The sequence below is a fragment of the Oncorhynchus kisutch genome, unplaced genomic scaffold (genome assembly GCF_002021735.2).
Source record: "Oncorhynchus kisutch isolate 150728-3 unplaced genomic scaffold, Okis_V2 Okis09a-Okis19a_hom, whole genome shotgun sequence".
NCBI classification, from domain to species: Eukaryota; Metazoa; Chordata; class Actinopteri; order Salmoniformes; family Salmonidae; genus Oncorhynchus; species Oncorhynchus kisutch.
The window spans coordinates 9522654-9530153 of NW_022261985.1; the positions used below are offsets into that span (position 1 = coordinate 9522654).

At 44.2% G+C, this 7500-nt stretch overlaps 1 non-coding gene across 1 annotated transcript; it reads left to right on the forward strand.

The window, feature by feature from the left end:
• Nucleotides 1-5975: 5975 nt before the first annotated feature.
• Nucleotides 5976-6028, forward strand: LOC116360677 (U7 small nuclear RNA). The gene has a single exon (XR_004207053.1). It is a non-coding gene; the product is annotated as a U7 small nuclear RNA (small nuclear RNA).
• Nucleotides 6029-7500: the final 1472 nt, after the last annotated feature.

Genomic DNA, 7500 nt, shown 5'->3' on the forward strand with positions numbered 1-7500 from the left:
CAAGTCCTACTAAACTGGCTGATTACCATTTAGCGTTTTAAGGTCTCAATATTCAATAGCATGATTGCACTGATAGCTTCATCTGTATGTAAAATGGATGTCTACCCCAGAATCCATAGGCGTGGTAGCCTAGTGGTAGCCCAGTGGTAGCCCAGAATCCATAGGCGTGGTAGCCTAGTGGTAGCCCAGTGGTAGCCCAGAATCCATAGGCGTGGTAGCCCAGTGGTAGCCCAGAATCCATAGGCGTGGTAGCCTAGTGGTAGCCCAGAATCCATAGGCGTGGTAGACTAGTGGTAGCCCAGTGGTAGCCCAGAATCCATAGGCGTGGTAGCCTAGTGGTAGCCCAGAATCCATAGGCGTGGTAGCCCAGTGGTAGCCCAGAATCCATAGACGTGGTAGACTAGTGGTAGCCCAGAATCCATAGACGTGGTAGCCCAGTGGTAGCCCAGAATCCATAGGCGTGGTAGCCTAGTGGTAGCCCAGTGGTAGCCCAGAATCCATAGGCGTAGTAGACTAGTGGTAGCCCAGAATCCATAGGTGTGGTAGACTAGTGGTAGCCCAGTGGTAGCCCAGAATCCATAGGCGTAGTAGACTAGTGGTAGCCCAGAATCCATAGGTGTGGTAGACTAGTGGTAGCCCAGTGGTAGCCCAGAATCCATAGGCGTGGTAGCCCAGTGGTAGCCCAGAATCCATAGGCGTAGTAGCCTAGTGGTAGCCTAGTGGTAGCCCAGAATCCATAGGCGTAGTAGCCTAGTGGTAGCCCAGAATCCATAGGCGTAGTAGCCTGGTGGTAGCCCAGAATCCATAGGCGTGGTAGACTAGTGGTAGCCCAGAATCCATAGGCGTGGTAGCCCAGTGGTAGCCCAGAATCCATAGACGTAGTAGCCTAGTGGTAGCCCAGTGGTAGCCCAGAATCCATAGGCGTAGTAGCCTAGTGGTAGCCCAGAATCCATAGGTGTGGTAGACTAGTGGTAGCCCAGTGGTAGCCCAGAATCCATAGGCGTGGTAGCCTAGTGGTAGCCCAGAATCCATAGGCGTAGTAGCCTAGTGGTAGCCCAGAATCCATAGGCGTGGTAGACTAGTGGTAGCCCAGAATCCATAGGCGTAGTAGCCTAGTGGTAGCCCAGAATCCATAGGCGTGGTAGACTAGTGGTAGCCCAGAATCCATAGGTGTGGTAGCCTAGTGGTAGCCCAGAATCCATAGGCGTGGTAGCCTAGTGGTAGCCCAGAATCCATAGGCGTGGTAGCCTAGTGGTAGCCCAGAATCCATAGGCGTGGTAGCCTAGTGGTAGCCCAGAATCCATAGGCGTGGTAGACTAGTGGTAGCCCAGAATCCATAGGCGTGGTAGACTAGTGGTAGCCCAGAATCCATAGGCGTGGTAGCCTAGTGGTAGCCCAGAAACCATAGGCGTGGAAGCCTAGTGGTTAGACTGTTGGACTAGTAACCGGAAGGTTGCAAGTTCAAACCCCCGAGCTGACATGGTACAAATCTGTCGTTCTGCCCTTGAACAGGCAGTTTAACCCAAGGTTCCTAGGCCGTCATTGAAAATAAGAATTTGTTCTTAACTGACTTGCCTGATAAAATAAATAACCTGAATTGTTGGAAATTCTTCCTTGTTTTTTTTGTGATGCATCCGATTACAAAAATTGAAAACAAACGGTAACTTATTAAATATTGTAAACATACTCCACTACTTTTCTCCAATAACCAACATGACCATGTTCTGGTTGTCTGGATCAAAGATGGTAGAGACAGCTGACAACAGACAATAAACAGACACAAGCCTACAACTCAAACCCCAACATCTGTACCATTAACAAATATGGGGTCCCATTCGGGTTTCCCTGATCTAGGATTTGTGCTTTCACTGAGGACAGACTCCTGATCTTCAGACAGGAGACCTTCATCACTTTAATAGTCTTCAATATAATGTGGACAGAGCAGGACAGGATGAATGTGAAAATGAAAAAAAAATGAACTAAGGCCATGAGTAGAAGCTGGGATGCTCAAGTTTCAAAAGGGTGTATGTTACATTTGGTAATCAATGTCTATCTTTAATACTCGCTGTGAAGAAACAGTGATGTGGTTCTCCTGTCTCAGTTGATAAGAGTGTGTTGAGGTCAGAGGGGTTCAAATCCCAAGAAGGATCACATACACTACAAACATATTCATGTCGCTGAACTAGAAGTCATGTTGGATAAGTAGCACATATTATTCTATTATCTTCCATACTCGCTACCGGAAAACATTAAGGGGACAGTCACTACTCTTTACAAAGATAATGGGACTTATCTTTACGGCACAGTGGTTAGCTTTCCTTTTGTTCACATGGGTTCTCAGAGAGCTGGGCGGCAGTGTCAGAGATGGAATAGAGGCGGGACCTCTCCGTGTGTACAATGCATAGGGTTTATCATGCTGCACATCTGGAGAGCAGATGAGAAGAGGGAAAAGGAGAGAGAGAGAGGAAGGGAGGGGAGAAAAGAAGAAGGAGAGAGAGAGAGAGAGAGAGAGAGAGAGAGTGAGAGAGAGAGTGAGAGACGTGGGGGAGAAAAGAAGGGGAGAGAGAGAGAGAGAGAGAGAGAGAGAGAGAGAGAGAGAGAGAGAGAAAAGGAGAGGAGAGAAAGGAGGTAAAGAAAGAGAGTGAGAATAAGAGAGAGAGAGAGAGAGAGAGAGATGACAGTCAAAGGGGGATCCATAGTGTTTAATGTGGTTCATCCTGTGAAGCTGAGGAGGGCACATCAAACTTCGTTGACTGTCAACATTACAAAGTAGCCTGACCGCCCAAGGAGACAGGGACATCAATATTGTGTGAGAAATTAAACGAGTAACACTTGAGCAAATCTGTGCGGTGAGCATGTGGGTAATCAGTGTGTGTGTGTGTAAAACCAGCCTTCTATCAACAATGAATCCTCTCCAAGGTCTTGTCAAATGGAACGTGAGCACTTTTCTATACAGAGAGACAGAGCTATCTGAAGAGACAAGAAACAAACAACAGACGGTTTGATTGGATTCAACAATTATATTTTAAAATCGGATTACACCATTTCGAAGAAGGGACTGAAAAAGGCTCTTAATTTAAAAAAATTGTGTGCTTTCTTTTTCATTTTCCCCACTAGAACTGAAACGTAAACGTGAAACCCATTTGTTAATACAGAGAAATAAATGTTGAGACATAGAAACCATAGATATGACTGAACTTGTCACGCCTGCTCCTGCTCTCCCTTTCTGGCGCTCGAGGGCCCTTCATTACGCACACCTGTCACCATCATTACACGCATCAGCGCTCATTGGACTCACCTGGACTCTTTCACATTTTGATTGCCTTCCCTATATCTGTCTGTTTCATGCCCGTCAGCATGGTTGTCGTTTACGTTTCTCCTGTCCAGACGCTGTCTGTATTCTGTTCCTGTCCGTGGTTATTAAATGTTCCCTCCCTGTACCTGCTTCTCGTCTCCAGCGTCGATCCTTACAGAACTAAAGAAGTACTCCACCTCGACACCTCCATGTTTCCCTGCCCTAGGACAGAGATATGACTGAAGTAAAGAGATACTCCACCTAGACACCTGCATGTTTCCCTGCCCTAGGACCGAGATATGACTGAAGTAAAGAGATACTCCTCCTAGCCACCTCCATGCTTCCCTGCCCTAGGACAGAGATATGACTGAAGTAAAGAGATACTCCTCCTAGCCACCTCCATGCTTCCCTGCCCTAGGACAGAGATATGACTGAACTAAAGAGGAACAACAGCTCCTAGCCACCTCCACGCTTCACTGCCCTAAGACAGAGAGCTATGATAGAACTAAAGAGGAACACCAGCTCCTAGCCACATTCATGCTTCACTGCCCTAAGACAGAGAGCTATGACAGAACTAAAGAGGAACACCAGCTCCTAGCCACCTCCATGCTTCACTGCCCTAAGACAGAGAGCTATGACAGAACTAAAGAGGAACACCAGCTCCTAGCCACCTCCATGCTTCACTGCCCTAAGACAGAGATGGTGCTAGTAGAGCTGAGTTAGAGGTATCAGGTGTAGGGCTTAGTGTTGTGGACACAGCGGCTGCCTCCTTCAGTGTCAGTCTAAAGCCGTATCTGAGGCATCTGGGAGCAATGTTCCCTCAACATTTTGGGTATTGTGAGCGGAAACCTGAACATTGTGAGAATGTTCTGCATACTCCGGCGCGTTTACAGTGAACACCGAGGCTGTACCCTTACAGTTGTAGACAGTTTGAGCATAATGTTGGCCTACCAACAAAACCAGTGGAGCAAATCCCATAAAATGCTCACATTGAAATAGCTTTTGATTTCTATGATATAGCCCACAGTAGTCTGTGTGTGGTGTTCAATGCAGGTCTACATTACATGAGACTTTAAAAACGTTTTTACGTTATGAAGGGCTTGACAGTTCATTTATGTTGTTTTACTTGGTCTGTAACACCATGGGCCAAATAGGTGACTGTACATCATTGCATTGTGTTGTATGATGCAAGAAGCTACTTTACAAAATACTATGTATTACTATTACCATACAGAGACTTAGACAATGTAGGCTACCCCTCTGCATACTGGCTTATTTGCATATTCAAGACTGTCTAAAAATTCAACACTGCCCCTTTAATTAAGACATTTTTTACCTGACGGGGTTTTCAAAGACAGCTTGAAATGTAACCTACAGGTCTTGTAGGAAGCGGTAACTCCCCATTGCTGAGCTATACTTATCTATAACTGCGCTAATAACTTTCTAACTGGCAAAGAATATCACCCATTGTGCACACGTGCGGCACTGCGCATTGATCTGAAAAGCGCACTCACTCGCCAGTGATTGAAAGACCGCTCGTGGGCCCGAATTCTACTCCGTTGCGCTCTGGCTCTGACTACAACAAAATCACAGACTCAGTCTTGCAAAGTTAGATTTGTTTTGATTTGTTGCATTGAAAAGGAGCTGATATAATTTTGATTCGATCACAGAAAAAACGTTGATCTAGAACTAATTGGCGAACTCAGTGACGTTCAATCACTTGCATTTCTACTGCGTGGTAGTCCTGGAGGGCACATTGTCTGGGAGTGTCTCCTCCCTCCTGAGACATTATCACTCATTGTGACCTCCACTCATCTTCTCCCTCCTCAGACTATATAACTCAGTGTGTCCTCCTCTCATCTCCTCCCTCCTCAGACATTATCATTCAGTGTGGCCTCCCCTCATCTTCTCCCTCCTCAGACTATATAACTCAGTGTGGCCTCCTCTCATCTCCTCCCTGCTCAGACATTATCACTCATCAGCTCCTCTTGCCACAGGGCACCATCTGTCAGACTGTTCAGCCATCATTTATCTTCCTTCAGAGAGCTTACACCGCCTCAATGCTCCACTACTCACCGCTGTGTGTGTGTGTGTGTGTGTGTGTGTGTGTGTGTGTGTGTGTGTGTGTGTGTGTGTGTGTGTGTGTGTGTGTGTGTGTGTGTGTGTGTGTGTGGTGTCAATGCCCCACTGCTGAGGCCCTCTGATAAACATCCATACTGTATCATCTGAACCAGACAGGCCCTACCCACATGAAATTATACTACAGTTTACCATAGAATACTACAGTACTTACAATATAATTCTATAGTAAACTATAGTATACTTTAAAATAATATACTACACACTCCCTCGATCATGTGGGATGCAGGTAGCCTAGTGGTTAGAGCATTGAGCCAGTAACCGAAAGGTTGCTAGATTGAATCCCTCAGCTGATAAGGTACAAATCTGATGTTCTCCCCCTGAACAAGGCATTTAACCCACTGTTCCTAGGCTGTTTGTTCTTAACTGACTTGCCTAGTCAAATAAAGGTTCAATTAAAAATGATAATGTGTAGTACTTACTATAGAATGTTGTAGTATACTGTAGAATACTATGTGTGTGACCTACAGGTTAAAGAACAGAGCATCAAGCTCTGAATTATCTGTTCAAACCGCAGTCCTATCTACCTACAGGTTATGGAAAATGTGCTCTTTTAGTATTTCTCCAGTAGGTTTCCTGAAGGAGAAAGCCTCCTTCTATGTTCAATATAGTAAATACTACAGTATACTACAATCTGCAAAAACACTACATTAATTACTATAGTATATGCTACAGTTTTCTTTTACTACAGTATTTATACTATAGTTAACTGGAAATACTACAGTATAATATAGTAAATACTACAGTATAATATAGTAAATACTACAGTATAATATAGTAAATACTACAGTATAATATAGTAAATACTACAGTATAATATAGTAAATACTACAGTATAATATAGTAAATACTACAGTATAATATAGTAAATACTACAGTATAATATAGTAAATACTACAGTAAAAACTACAGTATAATACAGTAAGTACTACAATAAATACTATAGTTTTCACTGTTGTGTTTTTACAGACTAGTCATTAAAGTCTGCAAAAACACTACAGTGAATACTATAGTATTTATACCATAGTACTCAGTAGTATGTTTTCATGTGGGTATTCAGCCCCACTCACATAAATCCCCTGTGGATGCCTCATGAAGGACCTGAGACATTATCATTAGTCTGTTTACTATGACAACTGTAGGAGCTGCGTTTAAGTGGCCCGTCTGATCCATCACTAGAAAAGTCAGCTCGTTTAATAAATGCTCTTTGTTTCCAAAGCTAGGACGTCTCTGCGTTTCTGCGTTATTTAAATATCTAATTGATTCCAAGGATTCCTTCCTGGCGAACAACAGAGTTTATTTAAGGAGGTGGACGCTAACGTGATTCACTCTGTAAGTGTCATCTAACGGTCGGAATAACGTTTTAACAACCCTGTTTTCCCCAAGCATTCATTCCTCCACGTTTTCCCCTCAACTGATTCAGCCTGACTTCACCTGACGAGTCAACGCCATGACTAAGGCTATAATGAGCCATACATACAGCCATGACTAATGGTTTTCTTTCATCTTTCATTCCTCTAATCTAGGTAATGTTCCGTTGCCAGAGAACGGGCTGTCTCCTCGGCAACCATCACGGATGGAACTCTCAACGATCTCTCAACACTCCGTGAGGAGGGCGAGCGTAAAGTTAGGAACTAGAAAACAGTCATTTAATAGGATCTCTATGAGAGAAGAGAACATTCTAGAATACAATAATGCCATTCTTCTTCATTATTGCTCAACTGCTTTTAACATTAGATGATGTCTTGATTGAGCGAGAAAAGAAAAAAACTATTTCCAGAAAAGTAACAAACATCCTGGTCCTGTAGACTTGTTGTCTAATGTGCTCTGGGTTATATATCCTCTGTGTGTGTGTGTGTGTGTGTGTGTGTGTGTGTGTGTGTGTGTGTGTGTTTGTGTGTGTGTGTGTGTGTGTGTGTGTGTGTGTGTGTGTGTGTGTGTGTGTGTGTGTGTTTGTGTGTGTGTATGTGTGTGTGTGTGTGTGTGTGTGTGTGTGTGTGTGTGTGTGTGTGTGTGTGTGTGTGTGTGTGTGTGTTTGTGTGTGTGTGTGTATGTGTGTGTGTGTG